The following is a 12,993-nucleotide window of genomic DNA, read 5'->3' as shown; positions in this document are numbered from 1 at the left end:
ATAAATATTGGTCAGCACATTTATGAATCTATCCTCCATAATCCAGCAAACAGGCTAAGGGTCAGTTCAGGTAGTCAGTACAGGCAGCAGTCAGAGCATAGTCCAAACAAGGCAGTTGTCAGTACAGGCAGCAGTCAGAGCATAGTCCAATAAACAAGGCAGTTGTCAGTACAGGCAGTTAGAGCATAATCCAATAAACAAGCCAAGGGTCAGTACAGGCAGCAGTCACACCATAATTGAATACCCAAGTCAAGGGTCATTATCAACCAAATTAAAATGCAAGAAAACAAAAGCGGGTGTGTGTGTGTGTGTGTGTGGGGGGGGGGGTGTATCACCGTCAGGCCAGCTTGGGTCTCCTGCCCTATGATGATGATAAGGATCAGGCAGCCAATGAGCACCCTTCCAAAGAGAAAGGCTCAGGCAGGTACTTATACAATGCAGTCATGTGACTGCCAGACGCCATGTGACATCTAGGTTCCAATTCAAACTCCTCACCCTCAAAGCTCTTGCCAGCTCCCCTCCCCCATACATCTTCAACCTCATCTCCCTCCATACTCGCTCCCATCCCCTCTTCTCAGCCAATGACAGCCGCCTTCCCTCTGAATACTGCTACTCACTCCCGTCTCCAAGACTTTTCCCACGCTGCTCCCCATCTCTAGAATCCGCTCTGTTGCTCTATCAGATTCTCCCCAGACTCTAATGCTTCAAACAATTTCTCAAAACTCATCTGTTCTACCAGACCACTGCCTCTATGTGTCACCTCCTTCCACTCCAACCCCTCCCCTTTAGATTGTAAGCTCTTACGATCCGGGGCTTTCTCCCCTCTTGTAGCCTCCCTCCTCCTTCTTCCCTACTACTTCTTTGTCACATTCGGCCAGCCTTGTTATACTTGTAATTACCCAGGAATTGCCCTATGTAATATGACTAGATTTCTGTTATCCATATTGTATTACTATTTGTTAACTTTTTGATTTTTAGTTTTACCTGTGCTATGTAAATTTTTGTGACCTTTTGTTTGTTTATGTGAACTGTCTACATTGTTTGTATTACCACCAAGTATGGTGCTGTGGAACTTTGTGATGCCCTATAAATTAACATTAATAATAAAAAAAATACATACATATATCTGCCTATGTAATCTATGATTGTATATACCGTATTTCCTTCATGCTGGTAAGGACTGGTCCTCGGGTAGTAGATATCAATACCACTAAATTCTTTAAAAAAAAAATTATTAAAGAATTTAACCTATCAAAAAGCTATTGGTGGAACTAAGAATTAGCTGAAACAACAGACAATTGTAGTAACTGTCCACAAACACTAGGCGGTGGTATATACACATTTTCCTTTAAAGACACGCCATTGAGCAAACAACAGTAATATGTATAAATGAAGCATTCTGAATATTGTTACCATTAATAATAATAATAACATATTTATATAGCACCAAGATACTCTGCAACAATTTCCAATTGGGAACAAACACATTAAATCAAGACTACATCTAACACTAACACAAGCACTTTAAGTGATTCTATTTTCCAATTGCTGCCGTTTTATTTTGCTTTTAAACAATAAAAAGATGTGATATGAGTCTACAGAGATGTTTATAAGAAGCGGACGTGAAGTTGATAATAACTCAGGAACCATGAAAGGGTTAACTCAACAATCGTCCAGTCCTCTGTATCCTGGAGAATCCGGTCTGGGCAGTTTTTAGAACAGACAGAGAATGAGGGGGGAAGACAAAGTGAGGATCCAACAAGCAGAGTAAAGTGCAGTGTAACTGAGGGAATGCTGTGACACATATTTAACCTGTCACCTATTATTTAGAGTACAATTAAAGTTTGTCTTGTTTTTTTTACGATTTCAAAGTTTATTGAATTTTAACAGTATAGGAAAAAAAAATACAAAACATTATACAATACTTAGATATTTTGAAAAATTCTGAGAGAAAAAGGAAGAGGAAGAGGAGAGAGGAAGTATTTAGGGAAATAACGGGGAGGGGAGAGAACCAAGCAGTCCTGTAGACTGGACTAGAGGCTTCATCCAAAAATACCCTCCTTTCATTTCACATTAGAAAACCCTTTAGAAGAATCTCCATGGTACAAACAGACAAAAACTAAATACAATAAGACCTCCTCCCCCTACATTATCACCTTGCCGACTTTGCACACCTGCCCCCCCGATGAGGCAGAAGGCAGGTCTACCAAGTGAAGGTGGGCAGGACCAGGATATGTGAATGGCGTCATCCGCGGCCCGGACAATGAATAATTACACATAACACAATACCCATCACCGCAGACCTCCGTCAACGCACGATGCTGCATGTGTAAGATGTAAAGGACTGTTCAACTTGGATCCAGGCTGTCTCCTGACAATAAAATTGCCATTCTGTATAGGAGGCGATACATATGTTCGAGAGTTACCACCATAATATAGGCAGGATTGGAAAGTCGACAATAATGACATCAACAGTATAATTAGGTCGACAATTGAAATATAGACAGATTTAATAGATCGACAATTGCAATATAGACCGTATTAACAGGTCGACAACTGAAATGTAGAGAGATATAGTGGGTCTGATTAATTAAGAAACATAAATGTCGATGCCATATTTTGCGTTCAATTGACTCTGCGCATGCCCAGAAACGATCCATATACCAGTGAACGCAAGTACATCTAGTTCATCTTCGAACACAAAGGACACTTCCAACAGCCTACGATTTCATGGGCAGAATGGGAGAGGGAGTGTGTGTATGCACCTAGTCAATATACTGGCAGGGCGTGCCAAGGTCGAGAGCACACATCAGTGTCCGATTCAAGCTCTGGACATCTCTCAGATACATCATTTTCTGTCGTATCACTTTCACCAGCTACGGGTTAGGTGTAAGTGCCGATAGTCAGGGCCATCTTAACAACATTATGGGCCCCGGAGCAAAGTAGTGCACCGGGGCCCCTAGATATAGATATATAGATGTATACAGATATATAGAGATAGATAGATGTACTTGCTCAGTGACCCTTGTAGGGTTTTTTTTTGCAGGTTTTTTTGCTTTTGCAGGATTATTTATTCTCATTAAGAGCTGTGCCTATGGGGCCCCCTTGCCCGTGGGGCCCCCGGGCAGCTGCCCACTGTGCCCAATGGAAAAGATGGCCCTGCCAATAGTGATGACTGTTGTGCATGTGTACTAGAACATGTGTTTGAAATCGAGAGCAACTGTAAAAATGTATTTCATGTACAAAAGACATTAATAACAAGATAAATGTATTTCATGAAAAAAAAGTATAATGTGTTTTCATTAATTATTATGGGCCTGATTTAGTACAGATCTTTACATGTGCGTAAGTTGCTATGAGTATTTTAAGAACAAACGGGGAGATAAGAAATTCGCAATTCAACAAGGAACGGAAGTTCAAAGACACGCCCATCTTAAGTCTTTTAAGCAATGGAAAATAAGATGCAATGGATCTTAAGCAGTCAGTCCATCTTAAGATCCGAGTCTTAAGATCCGCTTCTTAAAGATAAGACGGTATTACGTAACGGCAAATGTGGGAGGTGCAAAGAGTTTGTTTACAAATATTAAAACACAATTATGTGTATATAGTATAGAATTCTTGTTACGTTATTATTCGCGTTAGCATTTATATAATTAGATTACCTTTGGCAAATGATTTTAAAGTGTTACTCAGTTAAATCAACACACCTTTTTAATCACCGACATGAAAGATCGTATAATGTGTTTGAGTTGAACTGAGCACATGTGGATGGAAATGCATCTAATTTGCTAGCATAAACATTCATTTATATATTTTAATTAATATATGCTAAAAATTTGTGTCCTCACCGTTACAAAATGAGTCAGGAATCGAACTCATGATTCCATTGTAGGAAGGTGGATTGGCTAACTACTAAGGCAATGTTCATTTAAAAAAAAAAAAATACATTCTATAGACTACAACGAGAAGCTCAACAATACAACATGTGTGCAACAGATGTAAGAGCCAGATAATAGTACTTCAAGAAAAAAACAACACAACACAGCCACTCTTCCTTATTACCCAAAAATATAAGCCAGTTAAGATCTGCAAGGGTACCTTAAAGTTAGCACTTCTGTCTCACAACACTGGCGTCATGAGTTTGAATACCAAGCATGGTCGTAGCATCTGTTTGCACCTTGTGGGCCTGAATCATTAATGAGAGTAACTTTGCCCAAACCAGTCTATGTTTTGTTTTTACAAGGGATAGTATTTAGCTAATAAGGAAAGTAATGGTTTGTTTTCATGTAACACACAAACACTTGATAGCTTGATTTTTACTCTATCGTTCAAATGTGATCTACTACACGCTCTACCAGAATGATAAATCTGTCCTAATATTTTAGATGTATCTCCCCCCTTAAATGCAACCTTATTAGAGCAAGGTGCATTTTTAATTTACTACAATGTTACTTTCAAATGTAACTATTTTTATTTTATTGTGAAACCTTGTCTTTTCTTCATCTACGGCTTGTATGTTATGTACTCAGCTGTACAAAAAAGAAAAAAACTATGCAGACCACAATCCAGCAGCACAGTGGTTTAGTGACTCGCACTTCTGCCTTACAGCACTGGAGTCATGAGTTCAATTCCCAACCATGCCCTTCTCTGTCTCAACTTTGTGGGCCTGAATAAGGGAAATAAAGTTAACCAAACAGGAACTTTGTAGCTTTGCCAAACCATGTTGTGACCCCTGAAAAATAAAGCTTAATGTACAATCATTATTTGCAAAAGTAAAATGAACACTTTTCATAATTACATTATAAAAGACACACACATACACACAGTTTTTTTATATATACAAATGTAAAATAGGCAACAACATAAACAGATTATTTTTAAAAAAAATTAAATGAAACCTGACCATATAATTTTTCTTAATTGGAAATTGTTTGATTTTTAGTTTCTTGTATTTTTTAATTTTTGTATTATATCTTCTACGTTTTTGGATGAGCGAACCCACCGATGCTGGCTTCACCTCCCCTGTTCTGGTTTCTTCTTGAGCTGTTAAAAACAAGGAAATAAAAAAAAGTAGCATGCTTACGTTATTTATCATACATAAATTACTTCTTGGGGTGAAGTTTGACGTAATCAGCGGAGGTGCAAAGTGTGACGTAAATTTAATATGTCTGCAAAGGTTAATGGGATATTAAACACATTAATAGTCAGAGGATTGATAGTTTTTTTTAATAGATAACTAGTTATTGGGCACATGGCATGCGGCAAATGGCATGTGGAAAAACAGAGCTTTATGATGACTACAATGGGCCTACCCACAACAACAAAAATATCAGTTTGCTTGTTAAAAATACTTACATTCCACAAAAGCCTCCACAGGGGCCTCCTACTCCTCCGTCGCCGCAACATCCGCTGCCTCATCTCCTCCTCAGGCTCCTCCCTGGGCGCCTCCTCCTCCTCAGGCTCCTCCCTGGGCACCTCCTCCTCCTCAGGCTCCTCCCGTGTGTGCCTCCTCCTCAGGCTCCTCCCCTGCGTGCCTCCTTCTCAGACTCCTCCCCTGTGTGCCTCCTTCTAAGGCTCCTCCCTGTGTGCCTCCTCTTCAGGCTCCTCCCATGCGTGCCTCCTTCTCAGGCTCCTCCCTGTGCTCCTTCTCCCCAGGCTCCTCCCTGGACACCTCCTCCCCAGGCTCCTCCCCAGGCTCCTCCCTGGGCGCCTCCTCCACAGGCTCCTCCCTGGGCACCTCCTCCCCAGGCGCCTCCTCCACCTACTCCTCCTCAGGCTCCTCCCGGGGCACCTCCTCCTTCTCAGGCTCCTCCCTGGGCACCTCCTCCACCTCATGCTTCTCCCTGGCCTCTTGTTGTTCACGCCTCTGACTGCCTGTTGGAATAAGTATAACACATTAGTTTCTTTATAAATGTTCTCCCTGTTTCACAGTTACCTACATGTAGCCATATAATAATGTCAGTTGACATTGTGAAACATGCATTTAGCGACACACATAACAGATTGTCTTTCAATAAAAAAATGTAAATGTAGAGACACACAACACTTTCAGATGGTCTGTAACAAATCTTGGATTTGCCTTAGGTGACATAGGGATGTTGAACTGACATTTTATGTTTCTAAACATAAGTACTACATTAATATTGTAGTTTTCCAGAACAATATTTACATAATCTAAATAGTGACAGACTCGGGAGACATATTACAGGAAGTATTTGGGTAAGGCCTTGTAATATTGACAAATGAGGTTGGCACTAATTTGAGCGTTGCCCAATTATCAGTGTTGTTTGTGTTAAACTTTATGGGAGTTAATATCAGCATGTTGCCTTAGTGGTTAGCACTTCTACCTCAGAAACCTACAAAAAAAAAAATTGGATTACAGTATTTTAGGCGATTATTAGAGAACTCACGTCTTAAAATCTCCTCCCTTAACTCCTCCAAAATCTGTGGCTGGCGCTGCACAAGGCTGCGCCGGCATTTAAAAAGCCCCAATATAAAGCAGCGCACCTTAGTGTATGCCCACAGCTTCATCTCATTTGAGATATAACGGCCTGTGGTCATACTGTCCATGGCCTCTGTCAACACCCACAGCTCACGCTTGAAAAGGTGCTGGCTCTCATTTTGGAAATGCTGCACTTTACAATAATCTGCTCTATGATTGGTTCTCAGAGCACGTGTGGGTGCGCTCATGTCATTTGCGGATCTTTTCCATACTTGTCTGCAAAATCTCAGCTTGTTATTCATTCCTCGGGTCCTAGCAACAGGGGCGTGATGGAGCTATTATGCGAAGTGTATACTACTGTTCGCAAATTACAGGCACTCGCTAACAGGAATCTGGCCCCCTGCAGACATTGAGTATTCTTGCCCTTGTAGTACTAGTGCTACTTTGGCTAAACCTGCCCATCCTGGGATCTAGAGTGGTCCAGTTAACTATTACTTACATGGAATATTATTTTAACCACTCACACACATACACACTGCTTAGTTAAGGGACATATTATTTTAATATTATGGGTGGATCCCCTATCTGGGGGGGGGGGGGGAGGGGCGAGCTAGTGGGACATCACCCTAGGAAATGCAGGCCGGTGCAGACTAATCAGGACTTGCTTGCCATTATGGCAGGGGACACTATGCTGATGGAGGCAAAGCAAATTGCTGATTATTAGTGAAATTGGCCGCTCCGAATTTGGTGCATTGTTTGGAATATTCTTTTGGACAGTTGTTTAGGCTCTAGGCGGTATAATGTTTAAACTTTGAGGGACCTTTGTCTGTACAAATGTTTTTTTTTTATTTATGTTATACTATATTAATGGATTCCTGCTATCCTCATCACAAACTTACTGAGTATTAACATTTTAAGCAACACAGAGGGTATAGCAGTGTTATTGACAGTGAGTGAGATTGGAGGCCAGTTGGTGACTCTGGCATGAGGGACAATAATAAGGTCGAGCTTTAGGTATCGTTGTGACATCCATGGGAGAGTGCAGAAAGATAGTGGTTTACAACAGATAGTACAGAAAGAAATAGGTCAGGGAAAGCAATGTACATTTAGGTGTCCTCAGCAAAGAGGCGGTATTGGAGGCCAAATGACCAAATTAGTACCCCAAGACAAGAGATGTACAATATTAAAGTACAACATTTAGAAAAAAAAGGAGCCTTGTGAGACCTCAATAGAGAGTGGAAGCGAGAATGTCCCAGAGGTGGGTACACTACAGGAGCGGTTAGAGAGGTAGGAAGGGACCCAGGAGAGAACTGTGTCTAGATGGACAATGGAGTGAAGGATGTGTAGGAGAAGAGGGTGTTCAAAAGTGTCCAAAGCAGCAGAGAATTACAGGAGAATCAGTATTGCAAAAATAAAATAGTAATATTTATTTAAAACACAATTAAAGTAATCAAATGAAAATCAAAATAAAAACAAACTGTAAATACAAACTCCTTTGTAAATAAAATAAAAAAAAAAAATTACAAACACATACATGTTGGTTTTATCCCATTGCTTAGAGGTGTTGCACGGCAGGTCATGCTGGAACCCATAATGTCTGTCTTCTTTATCTGTTTAAAATATTAGAGAAAAAAAGATCAACCTTAGGCCATTTTGAAACAAATTATTACTTGACTGTGTGTAACTGTAACGCAAGTCCCCCAATAACCTAAAAAGAATAACATTGTTAACTATAAATACTTACATGCTGCAAAAGGCAACTCCTTCATGTGTTGATCTTCCTCCATGAAATGATCCTTTCTGTACATCCTTTGTGCTCCAGCTGACAGCTAGGTCATAAGGTCTGTTTGAATAAATTACAAACATTTCGCTATTTACTAATTTTTTAAATTCTATACTTATTTAGGATTTGCATCTATATACAACCATTTGATCAATAAATGTGATTGTTTGCTTTTATGCAAGAGAATGTGACTTTCTTTTTTATATCTTTTGTATTATTGGAGGCGCAGACACAATTTTTTAAAGTTCCTTCTGCAGTACATCTGCCACGGTAACTTTGGCAGTGCAACCCTGCGGCAGGATCAATAAGATGGGGACTCCCTACAGTGATTGAGGCCACTGAGTCTCTAAATCCTTCCCCCTGCAGGGGTCCCACTTGGACTGGCTGCAGGTTCCTCCACGTGTTTTTTGGGGGGTCTTTTGGAAAAACAAGTGACTCTCTCCAGTGAGTCACCTTCAGACACGCCATACTCCACTGGGCTGGAGGACTCTGATTAGGGGCACGAGTCTGGGGTGCTGGGGCTGTGGGGCAGTTCATCCTTAGCTGACCGGTTTTCCTTCAGCTGTAGTTATTATTATTATTAATTTTTATTTATAGGGCGCCACAAAGTATCCGTAGCGCCGTACAAGGACAAACAATGGCACAGTACAAGGTGAAACAGCACAGTACAAGTAACAGTAAGCACTATAACTCTGGGGGCTCAGGCACAGCATGAAAGAGAGGGAGGGAGGGGAAAAGTGAGTACAGGCAGGTAACTATGGCCCAGGAGGGTGGGCACGGATGACAGGTTGAGAGTCACTGAGGGGAGCGGAGAGAAGCGAGAGGAGACAGAGGGCAGAGGGACTGAGAGGAGGTGAGCTGAGTAGCTGGAGAGCGCAGTTAAAAGTGATGGAAACAGAAGGTAGGAGAGTAGTACTTCTTCTCCAGCCTGGGCTCCGATGGTCTCTGATAACTCCCAGGGACAGGGCGGGTCAGTGGCTGGTGAGATGTACCCGGAGGGTTGGTGTGACAGGATGGACCTCCTATGCCACCCTGTCCATGGTGCTGGGCATCGGCTGGACTTGCCTTGCCACCGTCCCCTTTACTCTTCCCAAATTGCACCCCACTGAACGCAGTAGGTGGGGCTTCTGCTGCCACCACTAGGCTCCTTCACCGGCACCTAGAACTGCTTCCTTCTGTGTAATTTTCACTGCTTGTGTACCCCTTTGCTGGACACCTCGGCTGGTACCCCTGACCCCTTCCTTTAGATCAGGGTTGCTGTGGATGGTTCTGTCATGATACCAGGTTTAATGTAGCCCTCTGTGTCACACAGTTGGCCTACCCAGTACCTATCTAGGGTTCAAAACCACCCAGGCAAATATCCGAAATAAAAAAAATGTGGTTTATTTTATAAAATGGTAGCACCAAACAGCAATATAATATTTAAATAATGACATTACAGTTTGGCACTGACACCATACAGGGTACAATGAAAACACCTCACCAGTTTTCTAGCTACTCTCAGGCGGTGCCCCTGAGTCACTGTCATTCTGCTTTTGGCAGACACACAGCTGCCCAAGACCTAGAGAGAGTAGATCAGGACAAAGATAGTACTCCAGGGACTGATTGTCCCTTTCCTGTCAGGACAGAGATTGAGGCCTTAAGGCCAGCCTGACTTCAGTTATCACTGGGTAGTGAATGTCTCTTTGCCGTCCTCTGGAACTCTCATTTAAAGGCATAAATGACCTTCTCACAAGTTTCAGGACCTGCCTGCTTGGACCTTTTCACAGGTACAAATGCAGACAAAGGGATAGCAGATGAGCCACTCTTAATATAATTAGGGACAGGTATTGTTCTGTGGCTATACAGCAGACATTGTTTAAACAAGTAAGGTTACAATCCAGAGACATTGCATTTAAATATATAATGTAGTCATCTATCTGTTGACCTTTTCCTTATGCAAACACACACAAAAACACAGCTAAACAAAGACAAGAGACACCACTGGTGTGATTTACAGTCATACAAGAATTTGTAGACAATAATTCTTTTGCCTAGGTTGAAACAATGGACTAGTCTGCATGTATACACAATATAGGAAAACCATGCTGCCAGACATATTACCACTTAAAAATACAATATATACAAGTTTAAATATGACTGACCAGAGGGCTAGAAAAAGTATATGTTTGTATAGTCCACAGTCTGTGAGAAACGAGGTGTAGACTGGTTGAGGTGAAATTAATACCTCATTTCATCTCAAGTTCCCCCTGGCCTATCACACAGGCCAGAGCTGCAGGGTAGCGGGCAGAGCGTTGGTACTGGAATGCTGGGTCCAAACCTCAGAACAGCCGGATAACGGATTAGATTGGTCTAATCTGTAGGTCACAGGAATTGCCGCAGGTAAGTAGGCGTCAAAGCAGGATCTTGAAGCAGTGATGTTTTATTAGCTCAAGTAGCCCTTAAGAGGAGAGTTACACTAGTTTGTGGTACTAACGATCTCCAGAAAGGTACAGATGGAATAATGTTACTACATGGTCAAACAGTCCTCCTTTTATACAGATTTACACACAAAGCCTGGCAGGAAATAATACAGCCCTCTGCCCCTCTAACCAATCCAGGCTGCTTCATGCAGCCTGCACATAAATCAACCTGGAGGGTTTAACACCTTTTTACATAGAGGCTAGTGTCACCACAACATCAGATCTCAGCATGTGAAATCCTCTACACTTGGAGTTAACGCAATTTTAACTGATCTGGGATTTCCCAAATCATGTGCCATTTAAATTGTTCAGACAGGAAAGAAAGGTAGTGCTGTGCTTTCAGGCTAGAAAGACATATTTGACACACACACATCAAAAGGCCTAATTAATTTAAATGAGGATTTCCTCTGGAAGATGCACAACAGATTTCCTCAAACAAATATCTATTACATCAGAAATCAATACCTCAGAGATCAGTACATTCTAATACACAGTATCAAAAATCAGTACATTTGCAATGATATAAATTGGCACACTGCGCTAATAGTTTAAATATATTTATACAATAAGTTATTTATAAGTGATCCAGCCACATATACTGTTACTCTCAATGTTATTAGATAATATCTTACACTATGAGAAAAGCAACACTTTCTGACTCAACCGTACGTGTTATTTACAGTAAAACAATTTGACTACACAAAAAGTATCTGTTGTAGTCTTATTGCGACAGGTTTTTTGTTTTTTCCCCCCCCAAATCAAACATTTGGATGCCACTCTGTGTAAATCCTGCATTTTCCCCTGAAGTCTGTGGGGTATATTTACTAAACTGTGGGTTTGAAACAGTGGAGATGCTGCCTATAGCAGTGTTGGCTAACCTGTGAAACTCCAGGTGTTGTGAAACTACAAGTCCCAGCATACCCTTCCAACAATAAGCTGCTATATATAATATATATATATATATATATATATATATATATATATATATATATATATATATATATATATTGGCAAAGCATGCTGGGACTTGTAGTTTCACAACACCTGGAGTGTCACAGGTTAGCCAACACTGGCCTATAGCAACCAATCAGATTCTGTCGTTTTGTAGAATGTACTAAATAAATGATAACTAGAATCTGATTGGTTGCTATAGGCAACATCCCCTCTTTTTCAAACCCGCAGTTTAGTAAATCTAGCCCTGTGTGCTAAAGACCAACACAGGTGTTGAGAATTTAAAGTCCAGACCTCATTGCTGGTGAGAATCCGTAGAATGATTTGAAAATTGCCGTTCGCCCTTGAATGTTCCAAACTTTATCTGGAGTTATGTATGATTTATAAGGATGAGATAATCTGCAAGTCACGAGGATGGCAAAGCTGGAGCAGGGCAATGTGCAGCAGGAATTGCAGGTATGAAGCCTAGGGTGTACTCTGCATGCAACCGGTCTGGTGAACGTGTAGCCACTGGATGCATGGAAGACTGCAGCATACAGCATGTCGCTGTAGGGTGCACCTCATCATCATTTATTTATATAGCAGATTCTGTAGCGCTTTACAATTGGGAACAAACATTAATAAAACAATGCTGGGTAATACATACAGACGGAGAGGTAAGAAGACCCTGCTCCAAGCTTACAATCTATGGGACAGGCAAGGCTGGTCACACAGAGGACCTAATGTTACATCTTGATATGAATGATATCAATATCATACCATTTTGACCCATGGTAAACACACATGGGATCCTGGGTGAAAAAAGCCAGTCTGGTCCAGTCCACATATATTATATACATTACAATGTTTAATATTAGTGCAATACAAAGTACTATACTAAGGACTATAAAACGTGCTGGGATCATACACATTACATACATTCCTATGTGCTATATAGGAAGCTGGGATCACACACATTACATACATTACTGTGTATTATAGAGAGATGGGATCATACACATTACATACATTACTGTGTATTATATAGGAAGCTGGGATCATACACATTACATAGATGACTGTGTGTTATATAGGAAGTTGGGATCATACACATTACATAGATGACTGTGTATTATATAGGAAGCTGGAATCACACACATTACATACATTCCTATGTGTTATATAGGAAGCTGGAATCACACATTACATACATTCATGTGCTATATAGGAAGCTGGGATCACACACATTATATAGATGACTGTGTATTATTATATAGTAAGCTGGGATCACACACATTATATAGATGACTGTGTGTTATATAGTAAGCTGGGATCATACACATTACATACATTCATATGTGCTATATAGAAAGCTG

At 40.9% G+C, this 12,993-nt stretch overlaps 1 long non-coding RNA gene across 1 annotated transcript; it reads right to left on the bottom strand.

Moving 5' to 3' along the window:
* Window positions 1-1,853: 1,853 nt before the first annotated feature.
* Window positions 1,854-5,040, bottom strand: LOC142149750 (uncharacterized). Its single transcript, XR_012690885.1, has 2 exons — window positions 5,003-5,040; window positions 1,854-2,391 (listed from the first exon to the last, which is right to left on the bottom strand). It is a non-coding gene; the product is annotated as an uncharacterized LOC142149750 (long non-coding RNA).
* Between the last annotated feature and the right edge of the window lie 7,953 nt (window positions 5,041-12,993).

The sequence above is a fragment of the Mixophyes fleayi genome, chromosome 4 (genome assembly GCF_038048845.1).
Source record: "Mixophyes fleayi isolate aMixFle1 chromosome 4, aMixFle1.hap1, whole genome shotgun sequence".
Classification (NCBI taxonomy): Eukaryota; Metazoa; Chordata; class Amphibia; order Anura; family Limnodynastidae; genus Mixophyes; species Mixophyes fleayi.
Note: the sequence above shows the minus strand (reverse complement) of the source record. Positions and strands in the feature narration are given on the sequence as shown.